Genomic DNA, 19,777 nt, shown 5'->3' on the forward strand with positions numbered 1-19,777 from the left:
AGGAGTACAGCTCCTCATTCCTATAAATGAAAGGCAGCAGGGTATCCATCTAATGGGACACTAGAGCTACCTTAACCCCCCAGCTCAGCACTGTTGTCATGGTTTGCATAAAGTGGCATGGCAGAGTAGCCTAGCGTCTGTCTCAATTATTTGTATGGCATCCATGGTAATAGTAACTGAGAAGCCTCATGATCTTTCATGTGTTTGTCCATATAGCAGCCAAGTAAAGAGGTTTTATTATGCCCCTTTTTATAGGAAGGAGTACTGAGGATAAAGGAGATTGAGAATATGTCCCCAGCAATAGATTCAATACACAGGCAAGTTTGTATTTTCTAAATCAGACACTTATAACTATAATTTCAGGTATGGGGGTTTTACTTACTGAAAACCTACCCAGTGCTCCAGATGGAAAACACATTAAGATTTATGCTTGGATGTAACGCCAGTAATGCGAGAAGCATGGAAATACCTTAGTTGGATAGATGTTGGAAGAGTCTCCTTTCCAGCAGGCATGCTATTAGTAGAGCCCGTACTGCTACAGCCACCCAAAACAGATTAAATGTATTTAGACAACCCTAATCCACCTCTGGCTGAATGGAGACAGTAGCTTGCCCAGGACCGAAGCAAAATTTCCAACAAATTGGAGAATTATTCCCCAAACTTCCAAAATACCTGGATACCTACTGCATCTCATTAGAACCAGACAACCGCCCATCCATTTGCAGTTGGAGATAAAAAGTCCAAAAGTGCTGCATCAGGTGTTCTGAATTCTCCTTGCTGAATGAAGGTAGATTCTTAGTAAATATTTACTGGATATCTAGTCTGGATCACACATCTGGCCTGAACATTTCCCTTGAAGCTAACCTTGAATATCATAAAAATACTTAGGTCTCCTTGATTGAGCTATATTGTTTAAGGTGATAAAATGTGAGCAAAAGATGTAATTAATGGGCTGGTTGGTTACATGAATATTCCTCCCTGAAGTATTATGGTGACATTTCTTCTCTTAATGCCTGAGTGATTTTCTTCAAGTAGTTGACTATTGTCTTATGCATTAATTTGAGGCTTGAGGGGGGAAAAGAAATGTTAAAAAATGAAATCGATTTCCCATTCAGGCCCCAAAAGCATTCTGCAGCAACCTTACCTACTCTCTGAGGACTCTACAATATGCCAAGAAAAAAACATTTTGTGGGAGTCTCTGGTTCAAATCCAGGCAGCATTCCACTGAGTTTTTAAAAGATCTTATGAGGAACAAAACAGATTATAAATAGGGACAGCAAAATTCTGGATGAATATTCCAGGACTATAGCTAATCAATTCTGCACACATAAGATATAAGCAGCTCACCAAGCTGGTGCATGTATAGAATCCAACCCTAATTAACTGTGTGAATTTTGGATTACTGAAGAAACATGTGTTGTTAATTTAATAAATCTTCATTAATGTTGCAGGTAGCAGCAACCACCACAAGAACCATTATAAATTGACCCCTTTTCAAATCCTCATAATCCTGCACTGGAGAGATATACCTAATTGGGCTCATTAAAAGTAAACATTGATTGACAGGGCCACTGGGATCCTTAAAAGGGCTGTGCGGTCAAAAAGAATCACTGTATTCCTGATCTCCGGAGCAGCAGCCGGTTGTTTGTTGTTTCTGCCATGGTCCACAAAACCAGCAGGAAAACTGCTGACAGCAAGTAGTGCATAAGGCAGCAAGGAAGGATGTGGGGTTACATTTGCAGGTAAAAGGCCTTAAATATGGAACATTTCCACAGTCAGGTCACATTCACTTCCACGTGGCTGGTAGGGAATGTACACCACAAACAAATACGGAGATAAGGGAATTAAGGACATTTGAACTGTGATTTACTCTAGTTAAGACTTCGGGGCTTTTCACCAGTGTTTCATATTTTGTAAATCATTAGCACCTGTGCAAAATGAGTGTAGGAAAACACAAGCAAATCAATAGTGTATTACATAGGCATCAGTAATTACATAGCAGTGGGGAATTGGGCCATGGGACTTTTCAATTATTTTCTGTTGCAAATGATGTTCAGACACCATTTGGGAAATCACGTTTCGGTCAAACACTATGTATTTTGCTCAGTATGGGTCAGTGTTATGGGGGTAATCAAATAATATGGATCTTTCTTGGCTTAAAAAAAAAAACTATCAATCTCTAAATCTCCATTTCTGAGTTCAAGCTGAAAAAATTTTTATTGGCTTATTACATAGCTTGAATGTCATCTGGCTGGAACACCAATCTCATTGTGAATGCTCAAACGTTGCCCTGGACATCTAATTCAGTGCACACTCTTCAGTGTGTAGTTCGCCTGCTTTTAAAGTCAGTCTCCAACATTTTCTTCCATAGAACGTGTAACCTTATTTAGTCTTTTTGTATTCCAGAACTACACAGACATATGTGCACTTTAGTGACATCTGAAAACCCTACTGCACATCAGGGGAGTTCTGGTAACAGTCTGCATAAGTGTTCCTAATGTGCAAAAAATGGACAATAGTGTGACATAGTGTAGATCTCTCAGAGCAGCATCAGATAAGTTGAATTATCTCCCCATTGCCACGATCAGTGAGAGCACACGTGAGCCGTTACTCTGGACCTGCCAATGTGCAGCCGCTTGCTCAACTGCCAGAGTTGCATGGCTTGTCTGAGCCCTTTGCTTCATCATTGCCTTTAGAACTCCTGCACCAAAAATCTCTTAGGTGACTAGGAGTCACAAGAGGCTGTCCCAGTTTGTCGCCCCACTGCTTGCGCTCGTTCCTCAGAGATGCGTGAAGCCCAGACCCAGAGACGTTCCCACGCAGGGATACAGCAGCTCTGCCTCCTGCAGGACAGAGGGCAAGCACTGCTGGACAGGCTGCGGTGGAAGCCTGGGAGGCACTTCATGTTTCATTGCAGCTTGAATGCAGTAAAGAAGTGGAAGTGTCAAAAAGGATTAGTGTGTCAGTGGTTAAAATGATTGTGGCATGAAGGGACTGAGGGCTGCCAAAACCAAAATAACAAGAAAGTGTCTCTGAAGGCACTCCTGATGCATCGTTTTGACAGATGGGCAGCTCCTTGTTAACTGTAAGTAACAGGGGAAAGCAGGCTCCTCTGCAACAACCTCCCTGGCCTGGGACTGGGAGTAGATTTGGGATGAACCGAGTAGAAATTTTATTCAAAAACAGCCGCCTTGATCAGATCAGAGACGTTTCTGACAGTCTGTTGCTGCACCATTGCAAGGAAAAGAGATGGGGCTGAACATGCAAATAACACATATTTTGCAGCTTTAGGCCTTAGCAGGGCCCAGGTGAGGTGGATATCAATGATCCTGTGGCCGTCAGCATGAGAATCCAGGCTATCCTACTGTCAGAGGGTCTGCACTGTCACTGGCAAATATCTGGACACTCAGATTGCTAGTTTGGACATTCTTGCCAGGAGCTCATAGAGACCCACTGCAGGGACCTGCTAGAGGCCAATATTCCTTGTCTCTTTTTGCCGATGATGGAGAAGGAAATATTTATCCAGAAGACAGTTCAATACACCCTCCAAATTCAACCCTTTCCTCCCATGCTTGCATGGGGAGCACCAGGAGAAGAAATTTCCACCCTGAGCATGCAGAAACCCTTCTCCATTCCTGCTTTCACCAGTTCACCGCCCTCCCAAGGATCCCACTCGGAACCAGCATCTGCTCTGACCCAGACTTACCTCTTTTTACTACCTAGTCTAAGAGCTGTGGGGCTGTGAGCTGTGTTTGACAGGGGCACCTCTGTGTTTCTGCTGCACATCCGATGTGTGCTGTACATCCTTGTCCTGCTTTCCGTACCTCCACCTGCTCGCCAGGTGAGCTCTGGACCATTCACCAAGAATGTAATAGCCTTGAATGCCAGCCGGGATAACTAACACTGCTCAGACAAGCACTTTGTGGGAATCTGAAAAGGAAATAATGCAAAAATAATTGAACACAAAAAGGTAAACGCAGTTTGTTATTATTGTCATTTGTGTTTCTGCCTGATTTCTTTGGAGTTGGTTTCCTGACAAAAATAGAGAGAAACCACTATGTTAGATGTGCAGCATAGCCTGCACAGTGCTCGGACTGCCTGCTGCTTCATATTTATTAATTGAGAAATCCTTGGGCAAATTGCCACTTGAGTCACAACATTGTTGATAAATTCAGCAGTTGCTGGTACTTCAGCTGCATGCAAAGAAGCTGAACGAGACTGATTATGCTGTGCAGCTATATCTGCAGAAGGTTGATTATATGGTTTGCTTCCTAATTAAACTTCTAAACATCCATTTGCTGAAGAAAGTGAAATTGAGGAATCATCATTTACAGCAGCCTTGTGTGGAATAAGAGAGCCAATGTGAAAATTCCTGGACCACAAAGACATTGGATTGGTCAAGCCCTCTCCAAAAAGCTGGTTGGAGCTCACATGCAGTTTGGCATAATGAACATATCTTAAACCTTGTCACTCTTTCATGAGCAAGGGTGAAATGAAATCAGATGTGGAAGAAGCAGTAAAATCAGCTTCTGTCTCAGCTGCTGGTGTGGACTGGAATGGAGCTGTGATCGTGAGCGGGAGATGCCACAGCATCGTGTCTGCTGGCATCATCACAGGGACTGCTCAGAAAGCAGCAGAGGGACTTTCTGAAATGATGCCTCAGTGGAACAAGAATCTTCATTCCAGTAATTACTCCAGTCGCTTCTGAAGGATTGCGTGCAAGAGGCTCACCACTTAGAGGAGGAGAGGCTAAGGGGATGGAGGGAGAATTTATTTTGTGATGTCTTTTTTCTCATTCCCTCACTACTCTGATGCTGAATCAGACATTTACAAGCATACTCAAACATAGAAATTACCATATGGGCTCAGCAGGATATCTGGGAATGATTTTCCCCATCATAGCTACACATTAGGTCTCATTCTGATCTTTTGCATTTAACAGGATTAATTCTGATGTGAATAATTAAAAATCAAAGTAAAATGGCACTGCAGTTTTTTCTGTGGAGGAGCTGTGGAAGCTAAAGGATGTTGCCATGAGGATAAATGACTATAAACTAGCCATCAATAACTTTAAACATGATGATTAGAAGAAGAGAAAGTCTGGAAAAGATTTCTGATGGATGCTGAGGGCTGAGAGTTGTTTGTGCTGTCATTTGCGTGAAGGCTGCTGCATTTAGAAATGAAATTGTATGATGTGATTGCCTGTAACAGGGGACTGGATTTAATGCCTAGTTCATCCTTTTGCTTCTCGGTCATCATTCAGCAGATCTCCAAATTCATTTCTTCATCGTTGACTTTAAGGACTGTCATTTCGAGACAATACAATCTCCGTGAATGCTGTTAGTATCCTGTCTGGTCAAAAGGTGCTAGGGGAAAAAAGTCACTAAAAAATTTGAAAACAAGAGCCAAACAACCTTTTATTTCATTTTCATTTCCCTTGGGTGGACCCCTGCATTGTTGTTGTTATTGTTGCTATTATTCAGCTCAGCTAAGTCACTTGCACAAGCATGACACAGTTGATGGAAATGGCGTGAGTGAAGAGCTAATGGAAAGAAAGGCTCAGTAGGACTAACATCACTGACAGTGATCCCAGGAGTGAGGGTAGACATATTATGGAAGTAGTTTGGGGTTCAAGGGAGGACTGGATGAAGGAGGCAGGTCCCGAAGGTGAAGGTGGCAGATCCAGTTAAGGTGAAAAACTGCTCTCCTGTGCTTTCCATCCCGTTGGTTGCTGAATATATCAGAAAATTCCTGAACCACTTAAAAAATATATAAAAACGACCCAAACCACACCCACAAAACCTCGAACTGCTTGATAATTTTCTTCTTGCATAACAGCTGGTTTGTTTGTTCCTTATGCCTATGCTAAACAGAAAGCGTGCCTTAGCTGGCTGCTCCAGCAGACTGTCATCCTCCCCACCGGCCATCAGAGGTCAGCTACTCATGCTATTCAGGTCCACATTTTAGCTATGTATTTAAAAGCCAGTTTTCCTCCTAGTCTTTCTGAGATCATACTTATTCCAGTCTGGACTAGAAACGGAAACTTTGCATGAGCCACTTTAAGAATAGGTTAGTAGTATCCTCTAACAGACAATGCCTTCTTTAACTAAAAAGAAGGAAAACTAGCTTCTCCATTACACTTTTCTCAGTTGTGTGATTATTCTGCTTTATGATCCTATGCAAGTTCATGTTTGAACAAGTTGGTCTAAGGTAGCACCTTTCATTGCATTTAACAGAGCTACTTCCATTTGTAGTTGAGGCCAGATGAGGATCTACTGAATTGCTTCTCAAAAGTCCACCTCTTACTTCAAACATACGATCTAACCTCCATTTTCCATATAGCTCTTTCTTAGAAAAAAGGCCACCATATAAACACAGCCCATCATTACAGTGTCTATGGTACAACAGATGGTATTTGCAAAATTAAGGGGACAATATAAGCACCAAATGATTAGGATAAGGTACAATTCATACATAGGAAGTGCATACAGTTTAGCTCCAAATTTAGTGGTGAGAAGAATCTGTTGCACATCAGACATGAAAAGAAATGGCAAAAATAAGGAAACAAATTGCATAGTACTGGACTGTTAAATATTATTACCCTACCAGGAGCCCAAAGTAAGTAATATTAAGAGTTGACTATATGTGGCTTTCTGTAAATGAAAAGCATATGGTTTAAAGGAGACCATAGTCACTTAAAGTTATCAAGTTTATGTAAATAAAGAAAACAGATACATTAGAGTCTTAAGAGCAAGTTTCTCTGAGAATAAAGCAGGCCACAAATGGTTCAGTAATTCCCAAGGAGCTGGTTGGGGCTGACTGTGCTATTTAAGTAATGTGTCTCGTAGGTTACTAATGTGAGCAACAGTCTGCCTGCTGCATTTTAAGTTACCAGCCACTGCCAGCCCATTGTTTTATGAGATTCCCCCTCTGAATAGATATATTTATTCATAAATAGCTGGCTGTTCAGTCTCCCTCTGCCTCGTGGAACTCACTAAACAGTATATTTCTTTGGTCAACTCGCACCAAACGTGCCCTGTACAAGCTTCTGTGAGCTTCATTCAGACGTACCAACAGTGGGTCACTATTGACCTGTGAAGCCTGAGCAAAAGTGCCCCTTGGGATGTTTGACAAGATATAATGTCTGAAGGAGGGTCAAAAATCAGTCGCTAAATGTTGCAGTCAGTCACCAGACCTCTGTCAAGAGCAGAAGGGCTACAGGGGTGTTTGAAGAAGCAGGAAGGATAACACTCCAGCTTGAGACAGGCTCCGGTCCAGGTCGAGGGCTCTGGTTAAAAACTGCCCTTGGGGACATGGCTTGGTTTGTCATAGGCTAGTGTCACAGTGATGGCACCAGTGCAGTCCAAAACTGCCTGCCTGCTGTAAAATCCTGTTCTCTGAGGTAATTTCCTGCACTACAGGTCTCACTGACTTCATAAAAAAAAAGAGACTTTCAGCAAATTACCCCCCCCAGTGAAGGAATGAATGTGCTGCAGAGGTGACCTGGTGGCTCTCCACAAACGCCACCAGAGCTGAGGATATTTAAGTCAGCAACGAGGGACCTGCAAGGTGTTAGTGTTGCAGGTAGTAGTGGTGTCAATGAAGCAGAGACACTAGGGCAGGGCATCTGACCACGGTCTCCCTCCGTGCAAGGGCAATGGGCAGCGTGTTGAGCCCATGGACTAGGAGCAATACCAGAGCACTTGAGAGCAAGAAGCCACCTCTCCGTCGCATAATCCACAGGCAAGGGGATAAAGGCAAGAAGGAGGATCCATGCCTTTTTTAATAACAAGCGTTAAAGTTATTCTGAGGACTGGAAGGTGATGAAGCAATACTAGCAGTGACGGGATGCCGCCAGCTGATGTTTGCAATGCTGTGACCCCGCATCCAAATCTGAAAATTTCATCATGCAACACCACCCTCAGCCATGGGATCACACCAGGAGAAAAAGTTCAGATAACGAACCTCACAGCCTGTGCTGAAAAAGCAGGGATATCATAGGGCTGGTAAGACTAAGGATTAATTCCTATTTTTATTCTCTTTCACTTGTGTCCCATGTTTGAAGAAGAGTTGAAGGCTTTGTAAGATGAAGACTTCAGCGTACAGTGAATTTCTGAGCAGAGTTATTACCTCTGGTGCCTGGAGCAAAAGTGCCCCTTGGGATATTTGACAGGATATAATGTCTGACTTGATGATGGAAACAAAAGAAGTCCTCTCGATGGCAGATTTAGTCTCTTGAATTTACTGATAATGCACTCTCTTCCAATAAATCAAAATTCCACTTCACCCACTCAGATGTCTGTTCTGTACACTGCTGACATACATGGAAATGCAAACCTCCCATAAAAGCCAAAGAAAATGTAAATTATGTTCTGATAAACAAAGAGAGACTTCAGAAGAGGGAAAAGAGCCTTGGTTTACATTTAAAATGAACTCTGAAACACAGTTACAGAGAGAGAGCTGTAAAGAGGTGCCGATGCAGGGTACATGCAGCTCACCTGGGTAGTTCTGCACCGAGACTTTGATACCAGGGTTAGTTTGCAATTTGGTAAATCCTCCTTGCCTTTCCCCTTGCAGCCCAACAAACTCACCATAGAGAACTTGCATTCAGTGCAAGGTCACCCTGAAGAGATCTCCCCTTCCCATGCCTCCCGGCAATACATATTAAAATGTCATCCTGGCCTTCAGGAAAAAAAAATTTCTCTGCCTGAGCATAGGGTAGGTGTGATCCAGCTGGCTGGATGGAGGCATCCACATCAGAGCTAGTCCATCCTGCTATGGGGAGAGGAACAGGCACCTGCAGGACAGGACTCATCAGCTGCTGATGTAGATGTTTAAATTAGGGTGGATGAATTGCCCCTAAAAAACACTTGTTTGTCTCCCTTGACTGAGTGGGTGCCTGGGGTGAGGTACTGAGCTGGGGGTATTTGCAGGGCAGCGAATGTCAGAGCAGCCGCATCCTGACTTTGCAGTTAGTGAGAGAAACTCTTTTCTGGGGTAGGGGAAATCCCACACAGGGTGAAAGCGCTCATGCTTTTACTCCATCCAGATGAGTGTGAATTTGTTGTTGGCTTTTGCCAGTTGGCTGACACGAAAAGGAGTTGAAATGAAGCTGGACCTTTTGCAGCTTTTCCAGTTTAGGCTGGTGAGCGTGCGAAGGAGCAGGAAAGGGAGGGAGCGGACGCTGCATTTACAGCACAATAGCCCAAGTGTGATAGGACAGCAGGGAATAAAACAGAAGTCCTGGTCCATGCCCAGTTCCCTGTGTGGCAGAGCACTTGAACCCCCACAGCCTGCGGTTCCCAAGGCAGCCAAATCCGATGTGCACCCAGCAGTGAAACCGCGAACGCTGGGTCCTTGCGTTAACCCGGTCCCACTCAGAGAGGCACCCAGTCCATGTGTCTTCTCAGCCACATAAAACTCAGATATTCGATCTAAGGTAGCCACCGTGGCTCCCTGGGGAAAGCCTACCAGGGGCGGCTATTAGCTCACCTGTTTTAGAGCTGCTAAAGGGATAAGTGCTCTCTGTGACTGCTTACACCTCTCTTGGCTGCTTGTTCACCCCATTTACTAAGGAGGATAAATTCCTCTAAATGAAACTCAGCAAAATACTGAGAGCACTTTGAATCCACGTGGCTGTTCAAAGCAGATTGAGGGCAAATTTAGCCCATCGACCCGCAACACAGCAATCCTTGCTTGGCAGGGAAAGCCTCTGTTCCTTCCTCTCATCCCAGCCCTTGCAGGGAATTCGGGAGGTGACAGGGGGTCCCCAGCTCTCAGTGAGGGGTTTCAGGAGCTGGAAGCCCAGACAAACAGCACAGACTGAAGGAAACCAGGCTGTGTTAATTTACCCTGGGGTCTCAGCTCTCCCTAAATCAGCAGTCTGCACATTCATATATATCAAACACGAATGAAATGTTGACAAAGAGCCAAGTTTCGTGCACTAATTCAAGAAGCAACCTGGATGAAGGGATGTCAAATTAAAGTGTGTCCTTCCTCCAGCTCCCCATTTCACCCAGCTCCCCCATTCCAGCAGAAAAGCTGCAGCACAGCCAGCCTCCCATAACACAGGGCAGGGTGTGCAGGAGCCAGGGTGATGTGTGAACCCAGGCTGCAGGCCAGGGACAGCCGAAATGCAAAACCCCCGTCCCTTCCGTGCACTTGTTCTGTGTGGGCGAGGAGCTGTTGTGCGTGACAGATGAAAGCTGCAAAGCAGGCAGGTCAGCGCTGCGAGGAGGGTCAGTGCTATTTCGATGGCTGCGAGATGCTCTAATTATAGTATTGGGAAGACTGGAAGCTGCCAGATTCGATACAGGAGTAATGTGGCACAGGAGCTGCAGAGTAAAGGCACTTGTTTTTTTGTTCTTGGTTGCTTAACTCAGGGTCATAGCCTTTGAGGAAGGAAAAGCGACTTTAAGGTTATAATTCCCAGGAATTCTGAACACATATATATAATTAGACACAGAAAAAAATCAAGGCAGCCTTGTGTTTATTGCACTGGCTCTGTCTCCTGTGCTTTTGGCACTGTGGTTTTTCAGCTGAGCTTCAGCCAGTTGACTCGGCTGTTAAATACCCTTCACCAGGATAAACAGCTGAGGAAGCCCTGCGGCTCACTCAAGCACAGTCCCTTTGGTGGGTGTTGCTCTTCGAGAGGGTTCAGGCAAGTATATGGCTTTATATACATTGCGATATTCCTCTCTGCTACCTGCTCCACACTCTGCCTCACTGCAAAACTTTCACAGGGTTGATCTTCGGTGTTACAGGATTTATAGCAACATTTCACACAGTTTTTATGCTCTGATTGTTCTTGATGTACTCTCCCTGGATAGTTGTGAGCTTCACAGCCTGCAGAAGCCTTTGGTTGAAGCATCTCAGAGCAGTCACCTGCCCCTGGTAGCAGGGGATTTTGTAGGAGGTGGGTTGAGCAATCAGTTGACCCCAGCACTCAGCTCTGCTGCTGGCTCGCTGAGTGGCCTTGGGCGAGTCACTTTGCAACCTGGTGCCTCAGTTTCCCCTTCCGATAGATGGGAAAAGCAGCACAGAGCCAGTTGGGTGAAACACCCTCGGAGACTTTGATGAACACAGCAAATCAGAAATGGGAAATGGATTCCTCGATATCGCTAATGATCCACCTCCTGGGACTGCTGCCCGCTCCTCACCTGCACCAGCTTTCCCCTTACTGGGGTCTGGGGTCTCCCTTACTGCTTTAGAGATCCCCGTGCCCCCATAACACACCTCCACCTCTCCTGTGCTTCAGCAACCTCTCCTCCAACTACCTTTTTTCAGAAGCTCAGTGGAGCCTATTACCTGCATTTTCTTTCTTTCTCCCCCCCCAGAGATTCCTCCCCTTAAATACTGGCTGTTTGCAGTTCAGGTGTCCTCCCCTCGCCTGTGCCCATCGCAGCAGCATCCTGGGCAGCTGTAAGCCCAGTGGTACCAAAGGGCTGGCTAGACCATCAGCGCATCAGGTGTCTGATCAGTCAGTGATTTTCCCCAGCTATTCTCGCCTAGGAGGGAGGGTGTTTATTCCTCATTTTTTTCCGTAGTTATGCAAACATTTGCACCATGCACTGCGATGATTTCTTTTCTCAAAAAAATTGAGCAATAGGAAAGATCTGGGAACCAGCATCTGGTGTAATGCCAGAGCACTGGAGAAGCATTAAGGACAAATTTTGATTTATTTACTCTAATACTATTCCTCAAGCAGGGATCAATCACCTAAAATCAGAGTCACTGTAAACAATATACTGTAAATACAGCTAAAATCAAATACACTGATACCTTTTAATTTTATCCAAGAATGGATTTAGTCAAATCCCGGCCAAATTTATCCCAGATGTAGCTCCAGTAACAGCAGTAAACATTGCATAAGAGAGTAACTTGGTCCATTTTCTCTTCCTTACTGACAAATGATTTATGGAAACTGCAAAACTGCTGATGCAAGCACAAGTACAAGAGAGGGTGCAAATGCACAGCAATCCCCTCAGTAGTCACCATGGCTATTGTGCTTTGTTCCACTCTATTTACAAATTATTAAACATATTGACCACAGCTTCATGTTTTGAAATCAAGAAGACAAAGAATCCATTTTTATTACTTTATTAACCTTTTTTATTTAACCTGGTAATAAAACTACTCAACTGTGTGGTGAAAACTCCATTAAAATTTGCCTTAGCTCCAGGAGCCACACAGGCAAATGCTCCAGTAGTTATCTAAGTTGGTTTCCCGGTAAAAGCTTTGCTCTGTTATCAGATTCTGTTATGCAGTACATAGATCCCTGCTTTACAGCCAGCATCAGTTCAGGAGGTAGTTTGAAAGCTTTCGGGCTCTCCCAATAATTGCTTAGCTTTTCTTTCACAGCAATTACAGTCCCTTCATTTAATTTCAATGGAAACTTTAGTGTTTTAGACCTTGCCCATGTAGCTGAATGCTCATCTCTGGATCTTATTTCCAGTCCTCAGGAGGACTGGTTTTGATGACCTAGTCTGATTACAGCATCTTTGACAGCTTTAAAGGAATTTGCTCAGGGGAAGGAGACAGCTGCTGCTCTGATGAAGGATTTTTCTGAGCAGGCCTCCCAAGCTAGATATGTCAGCCTGAGATGCTGCCTACGTTTTTCATCGTGACCAACAGGTACGTCTAAAAACGCTTTGTGGTTTTGCCTGTATAGGCCAGTGTGGAGAGAGCCTCTATAATAAAACTGCTTAACCTGCTTCTGTCAAAACGCTGCGGCTTCTTGGCTTCTTTTCCCTTATGTTGTATATTCAGCCTCTCTGGAAACTGTGGGCCGAATCTTTAGTCTGGTGTAAACTGGCATTGCTCCTTCAGTTTATAGAGGCTTCAGGGCAGGAACAGTCTCTTTACCAGTATCTATGGCTCTTATACAGCCCTGGTCTTAAACAAGACTTATGAAAATGAGCATATTATTTATGATCAATAATAACCATTATTAGGATCTGCAATAAAATCTCTTAGCAGACTTTTTAGAATTGAATCAGTATAAAAGCAATATGACAATCTATTTCTTTAGAGCCTGTTTTGCCATTAATGTTGAAAACAAGGTAGGCAACATTTCAGATCCCAAACAACCCAATCTACCTCCAGAAAGGAGGTCTGACCTGCCTAACGTTGTGTGGATCAGGAAAGCTCTATGTTCTCTTCCTACTGCCATTCCCAAACCCAGGAATTAACGTCCATTTTGCTCATATAAAGCACCTAGAGTGAATGGGTCATTATTCAGACAGGACTGTTATGCAATAAAAGGTTTTGGCAAGTATCTGAATTTACAAAGTTCTAGATATGCATCCTGGAGCAGCTACTTTACTTTTGGGGGAGCAAACAAAGCAAAGATTTCAGACAGGAGGGGTTTAGTTGCACATGCCTAGGGCCAGAGCTACTATTGCATGGACAGTTGGACAGAGCCAAGGTTTGGAGGAATTCATCCCCAAAATACCTCCAGCCTTGGTTTTCTAAAAGAGATTCCTGTGTAAACAGATGGCTTAATGGACTGAGAGCTGCCTGGTACACTGGAGTGCTAGCTTCTCCTGTCCAGGGCCAGCCCATTTCTACTACACGCTGCCCCAAAATCCAACTCTGAACCAACAAGTAAAGGTGACAACCACCAGTGCCACCTGCTCCAAATTCTCCACATTCCCTTTCTTTTTCCTTCTCTGTATTGTTTATTTATGTTGCACATCCCCAGAAAAAAGGAAGCGGTGCCATTTTGCTGCCTTGTAGGTATTTGATTTCTATTTGGTAAAGGCAAAGGAGCTGAAGGTGTCCTTTCTGAAATAGCAATGGGGAGCACAGAACAGAGAGTGTATCATAGCCATGCAAACCCACCAGCCTTGCTTAGCCTGGCACTTACTTGGTCTCCTTCTCCAACACAGGATGCTGGTTCACACCAGCTCCTCCTGAAAGACATGACAGTGGTGGCTCCAGTATGCACCTTCCTATGGGTTAGTTTGAGGAAATCCTCTCCTCTTCTAGTCTCAGATATGCTTTTTGTACGTGCTTTAGTGGAGGGACATATTTTGCATCCAAGGAAAAATTGCAGGCTTCAGGAAAGCGTGTGTTTCTCAATACGCCCAACCATCTGAAACAGGAGAGGCACCCAACACCTGGATCACCCATCACTCTCTGGTAGCAGGCTGCAGCGTTTGCTGCCGCCATGACAAATGCCAGGTAAAGTCACCCAACACAGCCCGGACGAACCCAGGCTGGAGGAGCAGGTGAGGAGCAGGCTGGCTACCAGTCTTAGAAATGGGAAGCAGGTGTCGTTGTGCAGAGATGAATGCTTGTGAGAAAAATTCATTTAAAGAGAAGGAAGTGTGAAGCAGACAGATACTTTCTTCACTCGTGTACTGCAAGCAGGGTTTATTATTCAGAAGTTTACGCTGTGTGCCAGTGCATTGGAAGTGCCAAAATGTTGGAAATTCACCAGTTATAATAAGCTAGTGATAGCAGACCAGGCAGTTGGAATGCAACAGATGAAATTACTTGGCCTTTTGGCAGAAGCCAGCAGAGCCATAGCTCAAGAGAGCAGAGTGCCAACCTCACAATCAGACTGTGCCCCTCATAGTAACATTACTTTAACCAGAGAAAAATAGAAATTATTGCTCTGGTCAGACAAGAAACTTGATATTTGTGTTTTGGGATCAACAGTACTTTGCCCCAGTCTTTGTATTTCATATTACTTCACTTAACCAAAGAGCAAATGCCACTACACATGCCCTAACAAACTTCCATTCACTGCAACATTCTTTCAGGGGTGTAAGTAGAAAGGCAGCTTGACCCAAAGTGCCCTAACAGAGATAAGTTTTGCTCTTTTAATGGAGATCTATCAGTTCTATAGATGTGACTAACAGAGGTGAAATCCTGCAGGGGTTCCACATGTGGAACTCTTCACTGGAGTCAGCGGCATCCCTGATTGTGGAGTGGGGAAAAAAAAGAAAAAACTTTCTTTTAGAAATGTTGCACAAAAAAAGCCTTGTAAAGAAAATGTCGGTCAAACAGAAGGCAACTTTTCTGTAAAGAAGTCTTATAGCATCCCTTGCTAATAACTTTTTGATTTGGACCGTCAAATATGTCCATCAAAGAAGTTGACGCTATTTCCCGGCTCTGGCACTATCCATGCAGCAAGTGACAAAGCTTGCCAAAACCAGGAGTGTCAGGAATTGGTGTCAGTTCTACAGCCTCAAGGGAGTCACAGAAGCAGGAGAGGTCTTCTTGTCTGAAGGGCGAGTGGTGGCCTTGCTTTTCCATCATCTTCACTATAGAGTTGGAAAGACCCTTTTGGCCCAGGATGCTCCAAAAGGGATCTAATTTTTTCCAGCTCTCCAATCCACAGGGAGAAATGCTAACACTAGGTAGAGAGCATAAGAGCACTCCAGTCTTGATTCTTCTCCCAGAAATGCTTGCTAGAGCAGATATAATGCATGAAAGAGAGAATGCAAGACACTGAACCAGCTCTCTGTACCGAGAAGTTTTGCCTCTGTCAGGGAACAGCCACGTAACCAGAATCGTAGGATAGACCAAAAGCTCAGTTTCAGTTTTCCTCCCTTCAGACACTATTAATTCAACATCTCCATAGCTGTCCTGTGAAACTTATTTCTTGCCTTTGCATTTGTCTAGCTTTAAAAGAAAAGGCAAAGTAATTTCCGTTGTTTCATTGAGGAAACTGATTGAAAGGCTCATACATTTGAGATGATGAAAAATATGCTGATGAAAATGCTCCACATCAGAAAAAGTGCATTTGTTTAAGCAGAGATGATTCTGACCAACATATTAATTTAAGCTGAGAGGTTTCCTGGTCCGGGACCAAATTTCTGATAAGAATGAAGGAGAGAGAAGGGCGAAAAAAGAAAGACGTCTGTAACTGTTACAAGGCAGCTAGTAACAAGCTGCCTCCTAGGCAGCATTTTAAGGATCTGATCCAAACCTGCCAGGGATCAGAGTTGGACCCCAGTTCCACACTCTCCAGTAAAAGTCCATCCTGCTCTTAGCTACCCCATTGTAAGACACAAATTGTCTTGGCATGAGCAGGACCTTCCAACACTCCTGCAGGCATGCCAAAGGATGCTCTGCTTTGGAACAAACCCACAACTTAAATCTTTAGCTTGCCTGTGCAAAACATAAGTGGCTTTCAACCTGACTTATCTGTATGCCCTGATGTCCACAAGCATTCTTTGATGTGCTGCCTGAATTTTCCCTTGCTTAGCTTCCTTGCCTCAGCTTAAATAGAGATGCAATTGAATATAGGCTCCAGAAGCACTTGGCCAGTTTTGGAAATTGTACCAATTACTCTTTGTTAAACCTACTTGTTTTACTCTGAAAACACCAGCCTCCAGGGCTTGGAGAGATGGAGGAGAAAGACTTACATATTAATTACAAGAAATTAAATCCAGAACAAATATCGGCATTAATAGACTTATCATTAATGTAAAATGACTGCCAATGACAGAGGGATTTGCCACTTGCTTTTTATATTCTTCATCATCCAATATCACCATACAAACTCTTTCCAATTCATGCATATTTTATTCATTTGGGCTTTTCTTATGCTTCGATCTGCTCTTTTCTCCATTTTTCTGTTCTTTCATGTCATTAATCTAATCTAATCCCTTCCAAGGTGACACTGTAAATGGAGCTCAAGAACATTTACATCAGTACCTTCAAAGCATCGTATGTAGCAATGCCTGCACCTAGGTGCTTTACGATTCCCTTGGCTTCTTCCCTTCCCATTGCTGGCAGTCCCCTTGACACCCTTCTCAGCACCAGTTTGGCATTAATGGCTACCAGGTTTCTAAAATCCATTAAGGACAGAGAGTGGCTTGCAGAAGTCAACAGAAGCCTTTTGATACCTGGGATTTAGACAAGACCACTAATCCCCTTTTTAGGCTATACCCTGCAGTCATCCTAGCCTGAATTCTCCTCAGGCCAAAACTCTCCTGGGAAAATGGGGAGTTGTTACAGAAAGCCCCAATCAACACAACAGAGAGCACAAAATGATTACTGCTAAAATGGAACTCCTGAAGATAATTCTGCTTTTGCTGTTTCTAAGGGGTTTTCTTTTCATGTCTTTTTTTGCCTCCCTTTGTGTTTTATGCCAGCTCAGCCATCCTCCTGCTGCATCGGGTTCATCTTTCTCATTCATCTCATGGCTAATGGCAGCCCTGCCATCAACAGCAGCCCAGGTGCTTTAAGCAGAGGTTCCAGTTCTGCTCCTTTTTGTTCCTAAAATACGATAAACGTGTGACAAAAGCTGACTCAGAATGACCTTACTCACTCCAGCCCTGTCCATCTCCTACATCCCATGTCAACAGGACTGGCTGATGTGGAATCAGTGAGCCAACAACAGTTATTAGCATATGGTTACTTGGTAACTCTTATTCAATCAATACATGCTTTACATTTAAGATCCCAGTGGCAGGATGAACAGAACGAATTAGAAAACCTCAGGTGGAATAAACCTAATGGCTTATGGGACATTTCCAAAATAAAAATGCATGTTGAATTACAAATAATACCTTGGCTGTAATCTCAGGGGTCTAATTATGAAAAGGATGTGGAATCATTCTGTAATTATTTAGAAAGTTCATTTCAGCAGCCAGAAATTCTCTCTATGTTTACTATATATCATCACAAGTACTCTGGGGTTATTTGTAACATCTACCCGGAAAGACGCATGACTAAGAGAGGCAATTTTAAGAAATGGAGACAGATCCATGCCTTTTATATATCAATGGATTCATGCCAGAGATGAATTGAGACGAGGTTCCTCAACAGAGTTAAATAATTTCTAGCCAGTCCTAGTAGAGCACAAATCACTGTGCCCTGCAGCGGGGACATTCTCACCACGATGCAAAACCCTACTACACGTTCTGCTCAATGCTTGTGTCTTTCCCTTCGGAAAGAGCTCAGTTCAAAACCAGTACAAACTCCTTTATGCTGTGGATTTGAAACTGGTGCCACAGCTCCAGGAAGGCAATCATCGCTCAGAAGGACCTGCTAAATCCACAAATAAAGCCAGGGCTCTGCCTTCAGAAATGAATTCTGTTGTGCTGGATCAGATGGCTGCATGTGGTATTACCATGCCTAATCTAATTTTTGCAAAGAGTAACAATCCAGGCCTGCAGTTCCTGGATGAATGGCCTCAGGTCTGCCTATCTACATCAAAAGGGAGCTTGTAGATATGTGTGATCATGAAAATTTCCAGCACAGGGTAGTAATACCTAAAGGGCGAACAGAAGTCTCACTGGGAGGACAGGACCCTTGTGGGTCCTTCATGGAGCACCATAGGGACTGTCAGTGTTGTGCTTTCTACTGACCACGCTGCCCTTCCTTAGGGACAATTGCACCTGGGTACACAGATCTCTGGGCATCATAGGATCAATGAATACATGGAAAGGAAAATTGATTGCTTTCAGCCTAGCTGGCTACACACACCAAGTGTTATCAGGCCATCTTCACCTTCATTGCTCTGTCTCCATCATGCTTTGTTGTTGATCTTTTTTTTCCCCAGCTCCACAAAAACACCCCATTTTGGAGTGACCATCAGACGAGACATTAACCATGACCCTTCTGGTTGTGGAATACACATGGAAATGCACAGTCCGAAGGGCTGATTTTTGTCTTGAGGTTGGGATTTATACAATGCTTTCCTCCCTGGAAGGTCTGAGGAGCAGAAATGGTGCTGTATGACACCTCATGGGTGTCCCACACCTTTCAGCAGTAAATCTGTTTCTCCAGAGGCAGGAAAAGGAAGAAGGCACACAGCTAATTATACTCTGTGGGGCAATTTGCCTTTTTATTTCCTGATGTATTCCTTGACTGGTGGAAAATCACTCTTGGCAAACACAAAACTTACTTACCTTACTGCCAAAAGGTGCATCTGTAAATTATTAATCAAGAGCACACAGAACCACAAAAGGTGGAATATTGAACAAAGGCTCAACTGACACTCTGGAAGTTGAAGAAGATACGGAAGACTCCCTTCTAATTTATTTATTCCTTTTCTGTTCTGTTATCCTGATATGCTGCTTCCAGTTACCACTGCACCCTGCACTGTATGGTATTACGTGATTTTGTTTTCAGATTGTTGGAGATAAAGTTGCTTCATTATTAATATATATGCACTGTGCATATCCATAAATATTGAATATATACGTGTGTGTAAACCTACTAGAAGTGTTAATAGTTAAGATAAACTAAGTCCATTATTGCAATGAGTGACTATTTCTATGACCCTATTTGCAATAAAACCAGATTCAATGATATGAGAAAATTGCTAGGTTTCAAAATAATTGAACCAGGCCAGACGAATCCCCACAAAGGCATCATTTACAAAGTACTTTGCTTGTCTAGAATATTTATTCCCGCAGAAGGAAATGGAAAAAGAGTTCATATGGTTACACAGCTATCCTCTGAGTGTAAAATTGTTTTATCATGTTATGTTTATTTCCTAGACATCTTCCATTGGGGTATTGCAGGGAAATACTGGCTGTGCAGTTAGTTTCTTTGTGTGGACTGTTCATATTTATTCACTGGGAAGTCAATCATGTTCTGTTCAGGCTTGTTTTGTTTTTCTGCTGAGCAAACACTTAAGCAGCCCTTTTCTTGTAAAAACTTATTTGCATATACAATGTGCACCATTCAAAGTCAGCACTACACAGACAGTTGAGATGTCTTTGCTTTCCCTCCTGTGTACCATGGGAAGTAGTGGAGTTCTTCCTGAAAACACTGGCGTTGCTCATTAAGACTGCAGTATATTGTTCGT

Source organism: Haliaeetus leucocephalus, unplaced genomic scaffold, assembly GCF_000737465.1.
Source record: "Haliaeetus leucocephalus isolate CR32 unplaced genomic scaffold, Haliaeetus_leucocephalus-4.0 Scaffold944, whole genome shotgun sequence".
Taxonomy (NCBI): domain Eukaryota; kingdom Metazoa; phylum Chordata; class Aves; order Accipitriformes; family Accipitridae; genus Haliaeetus; species Haliaeetus leucocephalus.